Below are 21,966 nucleotides of genomic sequence, written 5' to 3'. Positions count from 1 at the left end.
TGTGGACACATCATCCAATCACCTACATACTACACGGTACGACTTCTCCCATTAGCTTTCTCCTCCACCCCAAGCTCTTTTTCTTATTCTACAAAAAGTTCTTAATTAGAAGACAGTAGATCATAATGAGATATCATATTTTTATGGCCAAGGAAAATTGACAATCTTTTGTTCATGCACGTCCTAGGCCAGCTTCTTTTATTTCTGTGCATGCAATTTTGTTTTGTGTGTTATGATCTCTTATATTCACCTAATTGTCTGCAAGCGTGGAGTCCAAAGTAACGCCCTTATAGAAAATGTAAAAAAATCTCTAAATTAACCTTGACATCATGAATCTAGAATTTTCATGTTTATGAAAAGAACTTAAAATCCATTTAACCTATAACATGGCATGATAGAACACCGTGCATGGATCCAGTTTTTAAAAAGCCTTCCAAAATCAAACAAAATGAAATGCTCTTATGTGTTCCCTGTAGTGCAATTCAGCATATGCATGCCGATAGTCAATATTAATTACCATAGAAAGTATGATCATTGTAACTGCATATTTTAAGATCAAATTAACTCTGCCAATCTCCATCATTTTGTCATGCCAAAATTGACAACATATGCTACAAGAGATCACTTCATTTCTGCAGCTCTATAGAATTATAATTTATCAGTAAATGTGCATTTGAAGTTATTTTTTACATGGATAAATCTGCCTTCTAAGCCTGATAGAGTTTCCATACTCATATTTTTCAAATCCTTGATTAACCTGATGTGTTATGGCACAATGTAACTCATATATTGTATGGTAAACAAAGGAGAACATTGTACATGCATATTTAATCACAAACAGATAAAAAGTATGTCTATTATTTTCTAACACGGAATTGATACAAGTTTTCTTAATCAATAAATAAATAAATGAAGTGCTAGCTCGTGCGGGTGCACGGGTTGATGACTAGTTTTTATAACTCATTTTTAAATGTATGATATCAAATAGGATGATTTGTAATAGTACTTTCGTTATACATTATATCATTCTAATATATAATGGTCTAGAATTGAACAAAAAGTTAACTCGTGTTATGCTAGTTATTTATCTATTATATTGTCTTCTACATGAACTTGTCTTTTTTTAGCATAAACAGTGGGGATGGCACCTAGAGTGTACAAAACATTCCTTCAATAAAAAATTCTTCTAGAAAGAAAGAGATAGAATATGATAAATTGAATGCCTCTACCAATATTTGATGAGAGTCGGATGAGTAGTAGTGTATATGTAAGTCTATACAAAAGAGGGACGTAAAACGTAATGTCTACTAAGCGCCAAAATTAGATGTTTCTAGATAGTATGTTGTCCATATTAGTTGCAAAAAATATATAACGTTCTAGAGCATATGATTATATGTCTTATGATTTACTCCCTCCGTTCTCAAATATTTGTCTTTCTGCAGATTTTGACAACCGACTACATACGAAGCAAAATGAGTGAATTTACACTCTAAAATATGTCTACATACATCCTTATGCTGTAGTCCATTTGAAATGTCTAGAAAGACAAATATTTGGGAATGGAGGAAGTAGTAAGTAGAAGGTTCATAGTGTATGCGTAGATCAGCAAGGTCCTTCTTCTCGTCGGTGATTATAAATAAAGCTACTAACCTTGGCAAACATATCCTACTTCCCTATTACCCAATTCAGGAAGTTAGAAACACATCAAATATATAGAAAAAAGGGAGTTGTTCAACTAAACATAGTTATAAGGGGTCATCAAAATGTCAAAATGAAGAGGCAAGTTTTGTTGATGAACATACTTTTACCACATTAGAAACTTCAGAATGATGATAATGAGGATCCAGTAACTGCTGTGCAAACGAGATCAAAGGAAAGTTACATGGATGTAGGTGTATAAAGAAAGGTAAACATTTTGACAACACAAATTACAAAAAGACTCAGAGGTGAATAGGGCATGAGTATGTATTCCTTGTCCTTATGAAGGATGAACAAGTCCACGAAGTACAGTTCCACAACCTCTTTGACCTATTCACTCCAGACATTGCCCAAGTTATTAAAGAGATACATATTGAGTACTCCAACCATTTCCCTATCTACACACATGCACTTTTTTAGTTGGCAGATGCCCCATAACCTCATGAGAGCCATAGGACCATGACCATGTTAAATGTGGCGCCTTCGAAAGTGATGTTGAAGAAACTTCATACGACGACACTAGAGAAAAACCATAATATTTTGTGACACTTGCACCATACATCTAAATATTACTGGCATACAAAAATATACACTCTTAAGTACTCTGATAACATCTATACCCTTACAAATGCATGGAAACAATATATATTATTTATGACTAACATGTCGTGTTGTTGGGACAAGTAGTAACTTCTCCTTCCGGTGTATCGTCATTCCAAACACCTCTGTCATATCAAGGTCCTTATGCTGCATCTGACCAGGGAGCTCCCATTCAAAGCAATAGGCAAGGTTGGCCAGCATAATCTCCACGGATGCCTTGCCAAAATTTATCCTGGGACATATCCTTCGCCTGGCTCCAAACGGCAGGATCCCGAAATCCCTCCCCTTGTAGTCGGAGGACGCGGTGTCCTCAAACTTCTCAAGATGAACTCCTTTGCATCCTCCCATGCTCTGGGGTCTCTACCAATGGCCCATACATTGATGACGACACAGGTTTCGGCAGGGACTATGTAGCCGTTAATGACACACTTGTCCACGGAGAAGTGCGGGAGGAGGAGGGGCAATGGCGGGTGTAGTCGGAGTGTATCCTCCAAGACCGCCTTTAGGTAGGGCATGCCGGCCAAGTCGTCCTCCATGACCATTTGTTGACCCTCAGGTGTCTTGTCCCCGACCTCGGCTTGGAGTTTGGACATGAGGTGTGGCTTTCGCATGAGCTCCACCATGGTGAACTCTAGGACTACATGTATGACGTGTCCGTGCCATCTGCAAACTTGTCATGCATCCATGGATTCGATCTAATTAAATGTATGGTGAACATTAAGATGTGCTAGATAGTGCAAAGAAAGTCTCTCCATTCTATTAGAGATTTGGAGTATGTACCACGAGAATGGCCTTGACGTGCTGCGTAGGGAGGCTGTACTCGTCACTACTGGAATCAGGATCTTTGCCATCAGCCAACACAGTGTCGTCAGCCAGCTGACGGCAAAGAAGGTCTTTGCCATCATCTTGAAGAAAACTGATGGCAAAGAATGAGCTGACGGTAAAGGTCATGTTTGCCGTCGGCCAGCTCGTTGCCGTTTGCTAGCAGACGACATAGAAGCTTTGCTGTCAGCTAGCAGACGACAAAGAGTGAGGGTGGCCCACTAGCGAGGACCACCTAACGGACACTTTCTTTGCCGTCTGCTAGCGGACGTCAAAGCTTCGTTGCCGTCTGCTAGTAGACGACAACAAAAGTGGCCAAACTAACGTCCGTTAGCTAGGCTCTTTGCCATCTGCTAGCAGACGGTAAAGAACCGTGCCCTAACAAAACGCCAACGACCCCCGCTGACCCATCTCTCTGTCCCTGATACGTCTCCAACGTATCTATAATTTTTTTATTGTTAGATGGTGTTATATTATCATTCTTGGATGTTCTACAATCATGTTATATCATTTTTTGGTACTAACCTATTGACATAGTGCCCAGTGCCAGTTGCTATTTTCTGCATGTTTTTTACGTTGCAGGAAATCAATATCAAACGGAGTCCAAAAGCAGCGAAACTTCGTGAGGAATTTTTTGCGCCAGAATACATCCACTGGGCCAAGAAAGCACTTGGGGGTGCCTCGAGGGGAGCAGCACCCACCAGGGCGCGCCAGGAGGCCCAGGCGCGCCCTGGTGGGTTGTGCCCACCTCGGGTGCCCCCTGAACCACCTCTTTGCTCTATAAATACCCTAGTATTCCAGAAACCCTAGGGGAGTCGACGAAAATCAATTCTAACCGTGGCAGATTCCAGAACCACCAGATCCAATCTAGACACCATCACAGAGGGGTTCACCACTTTGATGATGCGTGAGTAGTTCTTTGTAGACCTATGGGTCAGTAGTTAGTAGCCAGATGGATTCCTCTCTCTCTATCTCTCTTGATTATCAATATAATGGTCTCTTGGAGATCCATATGATGCAATTCTTTTTCCGGTGTGTTTGTTGGGATCCGATGAACTTTCAGTTTATGATCAGATCTATGTTTTTATACATGAAAGTTATTTGAGTCTTCTTTGATCTCTTATATGCATGATTTCTTATAGCCTCATATTTCTTCTCCGATAATTGGGTTTTGTTTGGCCAACTTGATCTATTTATCTTGCAATCGGAAGAGTTGCTTTGTAGTGGGTTCGATCTTAAAGTGTTGGGTCCCAGTGACAGAAGGGGAGCTGACACGTATGTATCGTTGCTACTAAGGATAACAAGATGGGATCTATATCTACATAAATAGATAAATGGATCTTGTCTACATCATGTCATCTTTATTATTGCATTATTTTGTTTCTTCATGAACTTAATGCACTAGATGCATGCTGGATAGCGGTCGATGTGTGGAGTAATAGTAGTAGATGCAAGCAGGAGTCGGTCTACTAATCTTGGACGTGATGCCTATATAATGATCATTGCCTGGATATCGTCATGATTATTTGAAGTTCTATCAATTGCCCAACAGTAATTGTTTTCCCACCGTTTGCAATTTTTCTCGAGAGAAGCCACTAGTGAAACCTATGGCCCACGGGTCTTTTTTCATCATATTTGCCTTTGCGATCTATTTCCCTTTGCATTTATTTTCAGATCTATTAAATAAAAATACAAAAATACCTTGATGCAATTTATTTGTTCCGCGATTTATTTATCCAATCTACAACTTTTACCTCACGTTATTTGCCTATCTTGAGGCGCTGAAGCCGAAAGGGGTTGACAACCCCTTTAACACGTCGGGTTGCGAGTATTTGTTATTTGTGTGCAGGTACTGTTTACGTGGTGTGAGGAGGTTTTCCTACTGGTTCGATAACCTTGGTCTCATCACTGAGGGAAATACCTACCGTCGCTATACTGCATCATCCCTTCCTCTTTGGAGAAACACCGACGTTGTTCTAGCAGACATCAAAAGGAATTTCTAGCGCCGTTGCCGGGGAGGATCTTCAACATAAACCAGGTTCCTAATCACAAATATCATCTCCTCGCAATTTACATTATTTGACATTTGCTTCTCGTTTTCCTCTCCCCCACTTCTCAAAAAATTGCCGATTTATTCGCCCTCTTTTTCGTTCACCATTTTCTCGTCAGATCTGTTTATTAGTGCAATCTTGTTGTGAAGTCATCATGACTCAAGAGAACGCCAAGTTGAGTGATTTCTCAAATACCAACAACAATGATTTTATTAGCACTCCGATTGCTCCTCCCGCCACTAGTGCGGAGTCTTGTGATATTAATACTGCTTTGCTGAATCTTGTCATGAAAGCTTAATTTGCCGGTACTCCTAATGAGGATGCCGCGTCCCATCTTAACACATTCGTGGAATTATGCGATATGCAAAAGAAAAAATATGTGGACAATGATGTTGTGAAGTTGAAATTATTTCTGTTTTCTTCGCGAGATCGTGCCAAATTTTGGTTTTCTTCCTTGCCTCGCAATAGTATCGATTCTTGGAACAAGTGCAAAGATGTTTTTATTACTAAGTATTTTCCGCCCGCAAAATTATTTCCCTTAGAACCCAGATCATAAATTTCAAGTAACTTGAACATGAGCATGTTGCACAATCTTGGGAATGGATGAAATTGATGCTAAGGAATCACCCAACTCATGGGTTAAATCTTTGGATGATCATACAAATTTTTTATGTGGGATTGAATTTTGTTTCTCGTAATCTTTTAGATTCCGCTGCGGGGGTACTTTTATGGAAATTACTTTGGGTGAAACTACTAAATTGCTAGATAATATTATGGCAAATTACTCACAATGGCATACCGTAAGAGCTCCTAATGGTAAAAAAAGTCAATTCGGTAGAAGAAATAAATTCTTTGAGTGAAAACTTTGATGCTCTTATGAAGATGGTTGCTAATAAAAGTGCTCCTATTTATATTAGTGATGTGCCTTTGTATACTTTGATTGAGCAAAATAGTGATGCCATATATGTGAATTTAGTCTAGCGAAACAATTTCAATAACAATGCTTATAGAGGCAATTTTTGTTGGGGAACATAGTAATTTCAAAAAAGAAAAAAAATCCGACGCACACGCAAGATCATGGTGATGCATAGCAACGAGAGGGGAGAGTGTTGTGTTGGAAATATGCCCTAGAGGCAATAATAAATTAGTTATTATTATATTTCCCTGTTCATGATAATCGTTTATTATCCATGCTATAATTGTATTGATAGGAAACTCAGATACATGTGTGGGTACATAGACAACACCATGTCCCTAGTAAGCCTCTAGTTGACTAGCTCGTTGATCAATAGATGGTTATGGTTTCCTGACCATGGACATTGGATGTCGTTGATAACGGGATCACATCATTAGGAGAATGATGTGATGGACAAGACCCAATCCTAAGCCTAGCACAAAGATCGTGTAGTTCGTATGCTAAAGCTTTTCTAAATGTCAAGTATCATTTCCTTAGACCATGAGATTGTGCAACTCCCGGATACCGTAGGAATGCTTTGGGTGTACCAAACGTCACAACTTAACTGGGTGGCTATAAAGGTACACTACGGGTATCTCCGAAAGTGTCTGTTGGGTTGGCACGAATCGAGACTGGGATTTGTCACTCCATGTAACGGAGAGTTATCTCTGGGCCCACTCGGTAGGACATCATCATAATGTGAACAATGTGACCAAGGGGTTGATCACGGGATGATGTGTTACGGAGCGAGTAAAGAGACTTGTCGGTAACGAGATTGAACAAGGTATGGGGATACCGACGATCGAATCTCGGGCAAGTACAATACCGTTGGACAAAGGGAATTGTATACGGGATTGATTGAGTCCTTGACATCGTGGTTCATCCGATGAGATCATCGTGGAACATGTGGGAGCCAACATGGGTATCTAGATCCCTCTGTTGGTTATTGGCCGGGGAGTTGTCTCGGTCATGTCTGCATGGTTCCCGAACCCGTAGGGTCTACACACTTAAGGTTCGGTGACACTAGGGTTCTAGAGATAATAGTATGCGGTAACCCGAATGTTGTTCGGAGTCCTGGATGAGATCCCGGACGTCACGAGGAGTTCCGGAGTGGTCCGGAGGTAAAGATTTATATAGAGGAAGTCCAGTTTCGGCCACCGGGAAAGTTTCAGGGGTCATCGGTATGGTACCGGGACCACCAGAAGGGTCCCGGGGGTCCACCGGGTGGGGCCACCTATCCCGGAGGGCCCCATAGGCTGAGGGGGCGTGGGAACCAGCCCCTGGTGGGCTGGTGCGCCCCCCCTTGGGCCTCCCATGTGCCTAGGGTTAGAAACCCTAAGGGGTGGGGGCGCCTCCACTTGGCTTGGAGGCCAAGCCACCCCTAGGGCCGCCGCCCCCCTCCCTAGATGGGATCTACAAGGGGCCGGCGCCCCCCTAGGCCCCTATATATAGTGGAGGGGAGGGAGGGCAGCCGCACCTGAGTCCCTGGCGCCTCCCTCCCTCCCGTGACACCTCTTCCTCCCCGCTTGCGCTCGGCGAAGCCCTGCCGAGATCCCGCTACTTCCACCACCACGCCGTCGTGCTGCTCGATATCCATCAACCTCTCCTTCCCTTGCTGGATAAAGAAGGAGGCGATGTCTCTCCCAACTGTACATGTGTTGAACGCGGAGGTGCGGTCCGTTCGGCGCTAGGATCATCGGTGATTTGGATCACGACGAGTACGACTCCATCAACCCCGTTCACTTGACAAGATTTTGAAGTAGTTCAAAATGGAACAGTCAAAGAAAGAGTTCTTGCCTGTTTTGCAAGGTGTGAAGTTGAGTAAGACTCAAAACCCGACCATGGCAGAAAATAGAAAGAGAATGAAAAGTCATTCCCTATGCCTCAGTCATAGGTTCTATAAAGTATGCTATGCTGTGTACCAGACCTATTGTATACCTTGCTCTGAGTTTGGCAAAGGAATACAATTTTGATCTAAGAGTAGATCAGTGGACAGCAGTCAAGAATATCCTTAGTGAGGACTAAGGAGACGTTTCTCGATTATGGAGGTGATAAAAAGAGCCCGTCATAAAGAGTTACACTGGTGCAAGCTTTTACACCAATCCAGATGACTCTAAGTCTCAATCCGGATACATATTGAAAGTGGGAGAAATTAGCTAGAGTAGCTCCATGCAGAGCATTGTAGACATAGAATATTTGCAAAATACATACGGCTCTGAATGTGACAGACCCGTTGACTAAAACTTCTCTCATGAGCAAAACATGATCATACCTTAGTACTCTTTGGGTGTTAATCACATAGCGATGTCAACTAGATTATTGACTCTAGTAAACCCTTTGGGTGTTGGTCACATGACGATGTGAACTATGGGTGTAAATCACATACAGATGTGAATACTGGTGTTGAATCACATGATGATGTGAACTAGATTATTGACTCTAGTGCAAGTGGGAGACTGAAGGAAATATGCCCTAGAGGCAATAATAAAGTTATTATTTATTTCCTTATATCATGATAAATGTTTATTATTCATGCTAGAATTGTGTTAACCGGAAACTTAATACATGTGTGAATACATAGACAAACATAGTGTCACTAGTATGCCTCTACTTGACTAGCTCGTTTATCAAAGATGGTTATGTTTCCTAGCCATGGACAAAAGATTTGTCATTTGATTAACGGGATCACATCATTAGGAGAATGATGTGATTGACTTGACCCAGTCCGTTAGCCTTATCACTTGATCGTTTAGTATGTTGCTACTGCTTTCTTCATGACTTATACATGTTCCTATGACTATGAGATTATGCAACTCCCGTTTACCGGAGGAACACTTTGTGTGCTACCAAACGTCACAACGTAACTGGGTGATTATAAAGGAGCTCTACAGGTGTCCCCGAAGGTACATGTTGGGTTGGCATATTTCAAGATTAGGATTTGTCACTCCGATTGTCGGAGAGGTATCTCTGGGCCCACTCGGTAATGCACATCACTATTACCCAATTATCGGAGAAGAAATATGAGGCTATTCATTTGACTGTTCCATTTTAAACCTGAATAATTGTCATTTGGTGTTTGCGTTGAGCATAGACATGATTGGATTATGTCTATCGCAATACGGTTATTCATTTAAGGAGAATAATGGTTACTCTATTTATTTGAATAATACCTTCAATGGTCTTGCACCTAAAAGAATGGTTTATTGAATTTCGATCGTAGTGATACACATTTTCATGCCAAAAGATATAAGATAGTGATGATAGTACCACTTAGTTATGGCACTGCCATGTAAGTCACATTGTTGTAAAACGCATGGAGAAGCTCCATGTTGATGGATCAGTTGGACTCACTTGATTTTGAATCACTTGAGATATGCAAATCATACCACATGGGCGAGATGACTGAAAAGCCTCGTTTTGAGTAAGATGGAACAAGATGGCAACTTGTTTGAAGTAACACATTTTGATGTGTGCAGTCCAATGAGTGCCGAGGCATGCAGTGAATATCGTTATGTTCTTACTTCACAGATGATTTGAGTAGATGTTGAGTATATTTACTTGATGAAACGCAAGTCTGAATTATTGAATGGTTGAAGTAATTTCAGAGTGAAGTTGAAGATCATCGTGACAAGAGGATAAAATGTCTATGATATGATCATAGAGATGAGTATCTGAGTTACGAGCTTTGGCACGCAATTAAGACATTGTGGAAATTGTTTCACAATTAATACCGCCTGGAACACCATAGTGTGATGGTGTGTCCGAACATCATAGTTGCACCCTATTGGATATGGTGCTTACCATGATGTCTCTTATCGAATTACCACTATCGTTCATGGGTTAGGCATTAGAGACAACCGCACTCACTTTAATAGGGCACCACGTAATTTCGTTGAGACGACACCGTTTGAACTATGGTTTGGAGAAACCTAAGTTGTCGTTTCTTAAAAGTTTGGGGCTGCGACGCTTATGTGAAAAAGTTTCAGGATGATAAGCTCGAACCAAAGCGGATAAAATGCATCTTCATAGGACACCGAAAAACAGTTGGGTGTACCTCCTATTTCAGATCCGGAAGCAAAAGGTTTGTTTGTAGAAATGGGTCCTTTCTCGAGGAAAAGTTTCTGTCAAAAGAATTGAGTGGGAGGATGGTGGAGACTTGATGAGGTTATTGAGCCATTACTTCAACCAGTGTGTAGCAGGGCACATGAAGTTGTTCCTATGGCACCTACACCACTTGAATTGGAAGTTGATGATAGTGATCATGAAACTTCGGATCAAGTCACTACCAAACCTCGTAGGACGACAAGGACGTGTACTGCTTCGGAGTGGTACGATAATCCTGTCTTGGAGGTCATGTTGCTAGACAACAATGAACCTACGAGCTATGGAGAAGCGATGGTGGGCCCGGATTCCGACAAATGGCTCGAGGCCATAAAATACGAGAGAGGATCCATGACTTTGGAAGAAATACTTGATAGTCATAAGGCTGTTGGGTACAGATGGATTTTAAAAGGAAGACAGACAATGATGGTAAGTATCACCATTAAGAAAGCTCGACTTGTCGTTAAGATGTTTTCCGACAAGTTCAAGGAGTTGACTACGGTATGGCTTTCTCACTCGTAGCGATGCTAAGAGTCTATTGGAATTATATTAGCAATTACTGCATGATTTATGAAATCTTGCAGATAGAATGTCAAAACATTGTTTGCTGGACGATATCCTTGAGGAAAGGTTGTATGTGATACAACCAGAAGGTTTTGTCAATCCTGAAAGACGCTAATAAGTATGCAAAGCTCCAGCAATCCTTCTAAGGACTGGAGTAAGCATCTCGGAGTTGGAATATACTCTTTGATGAGATGATCAAAGATTTTGGGTTTATACAAAGTTTATGAGAAACTTGTATTTCCAAAGAAGTGAGTGGGAGCACTATAGAATTTCTGATGAGTATATGTTGTTGACGTATTGTTGATAAGAAATGATGTAGAATTTCTGGAAAGCATATAGGGTTATTTGAAAAGTGATTTTCAATAGAAAACCTGGATTAAGCTGCTTGAACATTGAGCATAAAGATCTATGAGGATAGATCAAAAATGCTAAATGGTACTTTCAAATGAGCAGATACCTTGACATGATCTTGAAGGTGTTCAAGATGGATCAGTCAAAGAAGGAGTTCTTGCCTGAGTTGTAAGGTATGAAGTTACGAGTTAAAGCTCGACCACGGCAGAAGAGAGAGAAAGTACGAAGGTCGTCCCCTATGCTTCAGACGTAGGCTCTATAGTATGCTATGTTGTGTACCGCACCGGAAGTGTGCCTTGCCATAAGTCTGGCAAGGGGGTACAAGAGTGATCCAGGAATGGATCATTGGACAGCGGTCAAAATTTTCCTTGGAGGAAATAAGGAAATGTTTCTCGATTATGGAGGTGATAAAGAGTTCGGTGTAAAGGGTTACGTCAATGCAAGCTTTAACATCTATCCGAATGACTCTGAGTAGCAAACCGGATACGTATAGTGGAGCGACCATTTGGAATAGCTGCAAGTGGAGCGTGGAAGCAACATTTACAATATGACCTAGAGACTTGCGAAATACATACGGATCTGAATGTTGCAGACCCGTTGACTAAAAATCTCTCTCACAAGCAAAACATGATCAAACCCCAGAACTCATTGAGTCTTAATCACATGGTGATCTGAACTAGTTTAGTGACACTAGTAAACTCTTTGGATGTTGGTCACATGGCGATGTGACCTGTCAGTGTTAATCACATGGCGATGTGAACTGGATTATTGACTCTAGTGCAAGTGGGAGACTGTTGGAAATATGCCCTAGAGGCAATAATAAATTAGTTATTATTATATTTCCCTGTTCATGATAATCATTTATTATCCATGCTATAATTGTATTGATAGGTAACTTAGATACATGTGTGGGTACATAGACAACACCATGTCCCTAGTAAGCCTCTAGTTGACTAGCTCGTCAATCAATAGATGGTTACGGTTTCCTAACCATGGACATTGGATGTCGTTGATAACGGGATCACATCATTAGGAGAATGATGTGATGGACAAGACCCGATCCTAAGCCTAGCACAAAGATCGTGTAGTTCGTATGCTAAAGCTTTTCTAAATGTCAAGTATCATTTCCTTAGACCATGAGATTGTGCAACTACCGGATACCATAGGAATGCTTTGGGTGTACCAAACGTCACAACGTAACTGGGTGGCTATAAAGGTGCACTACGGGTATCTCCGAAAGTGTCTGTTGGGTTGGCACGAATCGAGACTGGGATTTGTCACTCCGTGTAACAGAGAGGTATCTCTGGGCCCACTCGGTAGGACATCATCATAATGTGCACAATGTGACCAAGGAGTTGATCACGGGTTGATGTGTTACGGAACGAGTAAAGAGACTTGCGGGTAACGAGATTGAACAAGGTATTGGGATACCGACGATCGAATCTCGGGCAAGTAGAATACCACTGGACAAAGGGAATTGTATACGGGATTGATTGAGTCCTTGACATCGTGGTTCATCCGATGAGATCATTGTAGAACATGTGGGAGCCAACATGGGTATCCAGATCCCGTTGTTGGTTATTGGCCGGGGAGTTGTCTCGGTCATGTCTGCATGGTTCCCGAACCCGTAGGGTCTACACACTTAAGGTTCGGTGACACTAGGGTTGTAGAGATAATAGTATGCGGTAACCTGAAAGTTGTTCGGAGTCCCGGATGAGATCCCGGACGTCACGAGGAGTTCCGGAGTGGTCCGGAGGTAAAGATTTATATATAGGAAGTCCAGTTTCGACCACCGAGAAAGTTTCGGGGGTCATCGGTATTGTATAGGGACCACCGGAAGGGTCCCGGGGGTCCACCGAGTGGGGCCACCTATCCCGAAGGGCCCCATAGGCTGAGGAGGCATGGGAACCAGCCCCCGGGTGGGCTGGTGCGCCCCCCTTTGGGCCTCCCATGCGCCTAGGGTTAGAAACCCTAAGGGGTGGGGTCGCCTCCACTTGGCTTGGAGGCCAAGCCACCCCTAGGGCCGCCGCCCCCCTCCCTAGATGGGATCTACAAGCGGCCGGCGCCCCCCTAGGCCCCTATATATAGTGGAGGGGAGGGAGGGCAGCTGCACTTGAGTCCCTGGCGCCTCCCTCCCTCCTGTGACACCTCTTCCTCCCCGCTTGCGCTTGGCGAAGCCCTGCTGGGATCCCGCTACTTCCACCACCACGCCGTCGTGCTGCTGGATATCCATCAACCTCTCCTTCCCTTGCTGGATAAAGAAGGAGGATATGTCTCTCCCAACTGTACATGTGTTGAACGCGGAGGTGCCGTCCGTTCGGCGCTAGGATCATCGGTGATTTGGATCACGACGAGTACGACTCCATCAACCCCGTTCAGTTGAACGCGTCCGCTTAGCGATCTACATGGGTATGTAGATGCACTCTCCTTCCCCTCGTTGCTGGTCTCTCCATAGATAGATCTTGGTGACTCGTAGGAAAATTTTTGAATTTCTGCTACGTTCCCCAACATTTTGTTCACGTACCCTCATAGACCGATAGCGGAAGCGTTATAACAACGCGGTTGATATAGTCGTACGTCTTCACGGCCCGACCGATCAAGCACCGAAACTACGGCACCTCCGAGTTCTAGCACACGTTCAGCTCGATGACGATTACCGGACTCCGATCCAGCAAAGTGTCGGGGAAGAGTTCTGTCAGCACTACGGTGTGGTGACGGTCTTGATGTTCTACCGTTGCAGGGCTTCGCCTAAGCACCGCTACAGTATTATCGAGATGGACTATGGTGGAGGGGGCACCGCACACGGCTAAGGGATCCAAGGGATCAATTGTTGTGTGTATGGGGTGCCCCCCTCCTTCGTATATAAAGGAGTGGAGGAGGGGGCCGGCCAAGGGGGTGGCGCGCCCAAGGGGGGGAGTCCAACTCCCACCGGGAGTAGGACTCCCCTTTTTCCTATTAGGAGTAGGAGAGGGAAGGAAGAGGAAGGAGGGAGGAAGGAAAGGGGGGGCCGGCCCCCCTCCTAATTCTGATTGGGCTTTGGGGAGGGGGGCGCCCCCTCCCTTGCTCCTTTCCCCTCCTTTCCATTAATGCCCAATAAGGCCCATATACCTCCCGGGGGGTTCCGACAACCTCCCAGTGATCCGGTATTGTCCCAATCTCACCCGGAACCTTTCCGGTGTCCAAATATAGTCGTCCAATATATCGATCTTTATGTCTCGAACATTTCGAGACTCCTCCTCAAGTCCGTGATCATATCCAGGACTTCGAACAACCTTCGGTACATCAATATATATAAACTCATAATGAAACTATCATCGTAACGTTAAGCGTGCGGACCCTACGGGTTCGAGAACAATGTAGACATGACCGAGACACGTCTCCGGTCAATAACCAATAGCGGAACCTGGATGCTCATATTGGCTCCCACATATTCTACGAAGATCTTTATCGGTCGGACCGCATAACAACATACGTTGTTCCCTTTGTCATCGGTATGTTACTTGCCCGAGATTCGATCGTCGGTATCTCAATACCTAGTTCAATCTCGTTACTGTCAAGTCTCTTTACTCGTTCGTAATACATTATCCTGCAACTAACTCATTAGTTGCAATGCTTGCAAGGCTTATAGTGATGTGCATTACTGAGTGGGCCCAGAGATACCTCTCCGACAATCGGAGTGACAAATCCTAATCTCGAAATATGCCAACCCAACATGTACCTTCGGGGACACATGTAGAGCTCCTTTATAATCACCCAGTTACGTTGTGACGTTTAGTAGCACACAAAGTGTTCCTCTGGTAAACGGGATTTGCATAATCTCATAGTCATAGGAACATGTATAAGTCATGAAGAAAGCAGTAGCAACATACTAAACGATCTAGTGCTAAGGCTAACGGAATGGGTCAAATAAATCACATCATTCTCCTAATGATGTGATCCCCTTAATCAAATGACAAATCTTTTGTCCATGCCTAGGAAACATAACCATCTTTGATAAACGAGCTAGTCAAGTAGAGGCATACTAGTGACACTATGTTTGTCTATGTATTCACACATGTATTATGTTTCTGGTTAATACTATTCTAGCATGAATAATAAACATTTATCATGATATAAGGAAATAAATAATAACTTTATTATTGCCTCTAGGGCATATTTCCTTCAGTCTCCCACTTGCACTAGAGTCAATAATCTAGTTCACATCATCATGTGATTCAACAATAATATTCACATATGTATGTGATTAACACCCATAGTTCACATCGTCATGTGACCAACACCCAAAGGGTTTACTAGAGTCAATAATCTAGTTGACATCGCTATGTGATTAACACCCAAAGAGTACTAAGGTATGATCATGTTTTGCTCATGAGAGAAGTTTTAGTCAACGGGTCTGTCACATTCAGAGCCGTATGTATTTTGCAAATATTCTATGTCTACAATGCTCTGCATGGAGCTACTCTAGCTAATTTCTCCCACTTTCAATATGTATCCAGATTGAGACTTAGAGTCATCTGGATCGGTGTAAAAGCTTGCACCGATGTAACTCTTTATGACGAGCTCTTTTTATCACCTCCATAATCGAGAAACATCTCCTTAGTCATCACTAAGGATATTCTTGACTGCTGTCCAGTGATCTACTCTTAGATCAAAATTGTATTCCTTTGCCAAACTCAGAGCAAGGTATACAATAGGTCTGGTACACAGCATAGCATACTTTATAGAACCTATGACTAAGGCATAGGGAATGACTTTTCATTCTCTTTCTATTTTCTGCCATGGTCGGGTTTTGAGTCTTACTCAACTTCACACCTTGCAAAACAGGCAAGAACTCTTTCTTTGACTGTTCCATTTTGAACTACTTCAAAATCTTGTCAAGGTATGTACTCATGGAAAAATCTTATCAAGCGTCTTGATCTATCTCTATAGATCTTGATGCTCAATGTGTAAGTAGCTTTACTGAGGTCTTTCTTTTAAAGAACCCCTTTAAAACATTTCTTTATGCTTTCCAGAAAATTCTACATCATTTCTGATCAACAATATGTCACTCACATATACTTATCAGAAAGGCTGTAGTGCTCCCACTCACTTTATTGTAAATGCAGGCCTTTCCAAAAGTCTGTAAAACCATATGCTTTGATCAAATCATCAATCCGTATATTCCAACTCCGAGATGCTTGCACCAGTCCATTGATGGATCGCTGGAGCTTGCACACTTTGTTAGCACCTTTAGGATTGACAAAACCTTCTGGTTGCATCATATACAACTCTTCTTTAATAAATCCATTAAGGAATGCAGTTTTGACATCCATCTGCAAACTTGTCATGCATCCATGGATTCGATCTAATTAAATGTATGGTGAACATTAAGATGTGCTAGATAGTGCAAATAAAGTCTCTCCATTCTATTAGGGATTTGGAGTATGTACCACTAGAATGGCCTTGACGTGCTGCGTAGGGAGGCTGTACTCATCACTACTGCAATCAGAATCTTTGCCATCAGCCAACACAGTGTCGTCAGCCAGCTGATGGCAAAGAAGGTCTTTGGCATCATCTTGAAGAAAACTGATGGCAAAGAATGAGCTGATGGTAAAGGTCATGTTTGCCGTCGGCCAGCTCGTTGCCGTCTGCCAGCAGACGGCATAGAAGTGCCATCAGCTAGCAGACGGCAAAGAGTGAGGGTGGCCCACTAGCGAGGACCACCTAACGGACATTTTCTTTGCCGACTGCTAGCGGACGTCAAAGCTTCGTGCCGTCTTCTAGTAGACGACAACGAAAGTTGCCAAACAAACGTCCGTTAGCTAGGCTCTTTGCCATCTGCTAGCAGACGGCAAAGAACCGTGCCCTAACAAAATGCCAACGACCCCCGCTGACCCATCTCTCTGTCCCTGATACGTCTCCAACGTATCTATAATTTTTTATTGTTCCATGCTGTTATATTATCATTCTTGGATGTTTTACAATCATTTTATAGTCATTTTGTATCATTTTTTGGTACTAACCTATTGACATAGTGCCTAGTGCCAGTTGCTATTTTCTGCATGTTTTTTACGTTGCAGGAAGTCAATATCAAACGGAGTCCAAATGCAGCGAAACTTCGCGAGGATTTTTTTTGCGCCAGAATACATCCACTGGGCCAAGAAAGCACTTGGGGGTGCCTCGAGTGGAGCAGCACCCACCAGGGAGCGCCAGGAGGCCCAGGCGCGCCCTGGTGGGTTGTGCCCATCTCGGGTGCCCCCTGAACCGCCTCTTTGCTCTATAAATACCCTAGTATTCCAGAAACCCTAGGGGAGTTGACGAAAATCAATTCCAGCCGCGGCAGATTCCAGAACCACCAGATCCAATCTAGACACCATCACAGAGGGGTTCACCACTTCGATGATGCGTAAGTAGTTCTTTGTAGACCTACGGGTCAGTAGTTAGTAGCTAGATGGATTCCTCTCTCTCTATCTCTCTTGATTATCAATATAATGGTCTCTTGGAGATCCATATGATGCAATTCTTTTTCCGGTGTGTTTGTTGGGATCCGATGAACTTTCAGTTTATGACCAGATCTATGTTTTTATCCATGAAAGTTATTTGAGTCTTCTTTGATCTCTTATATGCATGATTTCTTATAGCCTCATATTTCTTCTCCGATAATTGGGTTTTGTCTGGCCAACTTGATCTATTTATCTTGCAATCGGAAGAGTTGCTTTGTAGTGGGTTCGATCTTAAAGTGCTGGGTCCCAGTGACAGAAGGGGAGCCGACACGTATGTATCGTTGCTACTAAGGATAACAAGATGGGATCTATATCTACATAAATAGATAAATGGATCTTGTCTACATCATGTCATCGTTCTTATTGCATTATTTTGTTTCTTCATGAACTTAATGCACTAGATGCATGCTGGATAGCGGTCGATGTGTGGAGTAATAGTAGTAGATGCAAGCAGGAGTCGGTCTACTAATCTTGGACATGATGCCTATATAATGATCATTGCCTGGATATCGTCATGATTATTTGAAGTTCTATCAATTGCCCAACAGTAATTGTTTTCCCACCGTTTACAATTTTTCTCGAGAGAAGCCACTAGTGAAACCTATGGCCCATGGGTCCTTTTTCATCATATTTGCCTTTGGGATCTATTTCCCTTTGCATTTATTTTCAGATCTATTAAATAAAAATACAAAAATACCTTGATGCAATTTATTTGTTCCGTGATTTATTTATCCAATCTACAACTTTTACCTCACGTTATTTGCCTATCTTGAGGCGCTGTACCCGAAAGGGGTTGACAACCCCTTTAACATGTCGGGTTTCGAGTATTTGTTATTTGTGTGCAGGTACTGTTTACGTGGTGCGAGGAGGTTTTCCTACTGGTTCGATAACCTTGGTCTCATCACTGAGGGAAATACCTACCGTCGCTATACTGCATCATCCCTTCCTCTTTGGAGAAATACCGACGTTGTTCTAGCAGACATCAAAAGGAATTTGTAGCGCCGTTGCCGGGGAGGATCTTCAACATAAACCAGGTTCCTAATCACAAATATCATCTCCTCGCAATTTACATTATTTGACATTTGCTTCTCGTTTTCCTCTCCCCCACTTCACAAAAAATTGCCGTTTTATTCGCCATCTTTTTTGTTCGCCATTTTCTCGTCAGATCTGTTTATTAGTGCTATGTTGTTGCGAAGTCATCATGACTCAAGAGAACACCAAGTTGAGTGATTTCTCAAATACCAACAACAATGATTTTTATTAGCACTCCGATTGCTCCTCCCGCCACTAGTGCGGAGTCTTGTGATATTAATACTGCTTTGCTGAATCTTGTCATGAAAGATCAATTTGTCGGTACTCCTAATGAGGATGCCGCGTCCCATCTTAACACATTCGTGGAATTATGTGATATGCAAAAGAAAAAATATGTGGACAATGATGTTGTCAAGTTGAAATTATTTCTCTTTTCTTTGCGAGATCATGCCAAATTTTGGTTTTCTTCCTTGCCTCACAATAGTATCGATTCTTGGAACAAGTGCAAAGATGTTTTTATTACTAAGTATTTTCCGCCCGCAAAATTATTTCCCTTAGAACCCAGATCATGAATTTCAAGTAACTTGAACATGAGCATGTTGCACAATCTTGGGAAAGGATGAAATTGATGCTAAGGAATCGCCCAACTCATGGGTTAAATCTTTGGATGATCATACAATTTTTTTATGTGGGATTGAATTTTGTTTCTCGTAATCTTTTAGATTCCGCTGCGGGGGTACTTTTATGGAAATTACTTTGGGTGAAGCTACTAAATTGCTAGATAATATTATGGCAAATTACTCACAATGGCAAACCATAAGAGCTCCTACTAGTAAAAAAGTCAATTCGGTAGAAGAAATAAATTCTTTGAGTGAAAAATTTGATGCTCTTATGAAGATGGTTGCTAATAAAAGGGCTCCTATTTATATTAGTGATGTGCCTTTGTATACTTTGATTGAGCAAAATAGTGATGCCATAGATGTGAATTTTGTCTAGCGAAACAATTTCAATAACAATGCTTATAGAGGCAATTTTTGTTGGGGAACGTAGTAATGTCAAAAAAAATCCTACGCACACGCAAGATTATGGTGATGCATAGCAACGAGAGGGGAGAGTGTTGTGTTGGAAATATGCCCTAGAGGCAATAATAAATTAGTTATTATTGTATTTCCCTGTTCATGATAATCGTTATTATCCATGCTATAATTGTATTGATAGGAAACTCAGATACATGTGTGGGTACATAGATAACACCATGTCCCTAGTAACCCTCTAGTTGACTAGCTCGTTGATCAATAGATGGTTATGGTTTCCTGACCATGGACATTGGATGTCGTTGATAACGGGATCACATCATTAGGAGAATGATGTGATGGACAAGACCCAATCCTAAGCCTAGCACAAAGATCGTGTAGTTCGTATGCTAAAGCTTTTCTAAATGTCAAGTATCATTTCCTTAGACCATGAGATTGTGCAACTCCCGGATACCATAGGAATGCTTTGGGTGTACCAAACGTCACAACGTAACTGGGTGGCTATAAAGGTGCACTACGGGTATCTCCGAAAGTGTCTGTTGGGTTGGCACGAATCGAGACTGGGATTTGTCACTCCGTGTAACGGAGAGGTATCTCTGGTCCCACTCGGTAGGAAATCATCATAATGTGCACAATGTGACCAAGGGGTTGATAACGGGATCATGTGTTACGGAATGAGTAAAGAGACTTGCTGGTAACAAGATTGAACAAGGTATCGGGATACCGACGATCGAATCTCGGGCAAGTACAATACCGTTGGACAAAGGGAATTGTATACGGGTTTGATTGAGTCCTTGACATCGTGGTTCATCCGATGAGATCATTGTGGAACATGTGGGAGCCAACATGGGTATCTAGATCCCTCTGTTGGTTATTGGCCGGGGAGTTGTCTCGGTCATGTCTGCATGGTTCTCGAACCCGTAGGGTCTACACACTTAAGGTTCGGTGACACTAGGGTTGTATAGATAATAGTATGCGGTAACCCGAATGTTGTTCAGAGTCCCGGACGTCACGAGGAGTTCCGGAGTGGTCCGGAGGTAAAGATTTATATATAGGAAGTCCAGTTTCGGCCACCAGGAAAGTTTCGGGGGTCATCGGTATGGTACCGGGACCACCGGAAGGGTCCCGGGGGTCCACCGGGAGGGGCCACCTATCCCGGAGGGCCCCATAGGCTGAGGGGGCGTGGGAACCAGCCCCTGGTGGGCTGGTGCGCCCCCCTTTGGGCCTCCCATGCGCCTAGGGTTAGAAACCCTAAGGGGTGGGGGCGCCTCCACTTGGCTTGGAGGCCAAGCCACCCCTAGGGCCGCCGCCCCCCTCCCTAGATGGGATCTACAAGGGGCCAGCGCCCCCCTAGGCCCCTATATATAGTGGAGGGGAGGGAGGGCAACTGCACCTGAGTCCCTGGTGCCTCCCTCCCTCCCGTGACACCTCTTCCTCCCCGCTTGCGCTCGGCGAAGCCCTGTCGGGATCCCGCTACTTCCACCACCACGCCGTCGTGCTGCTGGATATCCATCAACCTCTCCTTCCCTTGTTGGATAAAGAAGGAGGAGATGTCTCTCCCAACCGTACATGTGTTGAACGCGGAGGTGCCATCCGTTCGGCGCTAGGATCATTGGTGATTTGGATCACGACAAGTACGACTCCATCAACCCCGTTCACTTGAACGCTTCCGCTTAGCGATCTACAAGGGTACGTAGATGCACTCTCCTTCCCATTGTTGCTGGACTCTCCATAGATAGATCTTGGTGACTCGTAGGAATTTTTTCGAATTTCTGCTACGTTCCCCAAAGTGGCATCATGAGCCAGGCCTATTGCGTAGATTCTTTGCACGAGTAGAACACAAAGTAGTTGTGGGCGTTGATTTTGTTCAATATGCTTACCGTTACTAGTCCAATCTTGTTTCGACTGTATTGTGGAATTAAGCGGCCCGGATCGACCTTACACGTACACTTACGTGAGACAGGTTCACCCGACTGACATGCACTTGTTGCATAAGGTGGCTAGCGGGTGCCAGTCTCTCCCACTTTAGTCGGATCGGATTTGATGAAAATGGTCCTTATGAAGGGTAAATAGCAATTGGCATATCACGTTGTGGTTCATGCGTAGGTAAGAAATGTTCTTGCTAGAAACCCATAGCAGCCACGTAAAACATGCAAACAACAATTAGAGGACGTCTAACTTGTTTTTGCAGGGTATGCTATGTGATGTGATATGGCCAAGAAGAATGTGATGAATGATATGTGATGTATGAAATTGATCATGTTCTTGTAATAGGA

General features: G+C 43.1%; 1 pseudogene; it reads right to left on the bottom strand.

Annotated features, from left to right (window-relative positions):
* Window positions 1–2,346: 2,346 nt before the first annotated feature.
* LOC123138727 (indole-2-monooxygenase-like) overlaps window positions 2,347–21,966 on the bottom strand; it is a 49,269-nt pseudogene continuing 29,649 nt past the window's right edge.

This window comes from Triticum aestivum, chromosome 6B (assembly GCF_018294505.1).
Source record: "Triticum aestivum cultivar Chinese Spring chromosome 6B, IWGSC CS RefSeq v2.1, whole genome shotgun sequence".
In the NCBI taxonomy this organism is placed as follows: domain Eukaryota; kingdom Viridiplantae; phylum Streptophyta; class Magnoliopsida; order Poales; family Poaceae; genus Triticum; species Triticum aestivum.
This window is presented reverse-complemented; position numbering and strand designations above follow the sequence as displayed.